Here is a 620-nt window from a genome sequence, read left to right as displayed (position 1 = left end):
CAGCCAGTGGCATATAACGATGAATCCCACCAAAATAGCGGTGGAGATTGGCTTCATCTATGAAGGAGACATCCCCAAGGTCTCAAAGACTTGACGAAGGAAAGGATGCAGCGGCAGGTGCAACCTCATACTCCATGTGTTTGAGATACATCGGAGCGATGCTATCGCCCTGATCGTACACCGCTTATGTTCGTACTGGTGTCGTTAGGGAAAATGCCCTAGGGTTGTCATACTTGCTATACAGACTCTCCAGTAGTGACAACAGTACATTAGAATGGAATTTTTGTAGCTGGTTGGTCTAAACCTCATTTCGAGCTATGGAAGATGAAGACACCATCAGATCTGAGAGTTTGTCTGAGAAAATGTCGAATAATCAGTGTTCTTTCACAACGAGAGAGTTCAAGAGATTTTATGAACAACAAGAATTTCTCACATTAGAGCCGCCATACTTACAGACAAAAGGGTCGGAAGGTGGCAAGATCACAACAGTCGACTCATCTCCTAGCCAACGATCGAGATCATTCCCAGAATATGAGGGACCACTCCAGGATCAAAGTACCCTCATCTTAATTAGCCCACAATCCTCACACGGGAGTCGAGGTGACTGTAGCACAAGATCT

This window comes from Asparagus officinalis, chromosome 3, assembly GCF_001876935.1.
Source record: "Asparagus officinalis chromosome 3, Aspof.V1, whole genome shotgun sequence".
In the NCBI taxonomy this organism is placed as follows: domain Eukaryota; kingdom Viridiplantae; phylum Streptophyta; class Magnoliopsida; order Asparagales; family Asparagaceae; genus Asparagus; species Asparagus officinalis.
Note: the sequence above shows the minus strand (reverse complement) of the source record.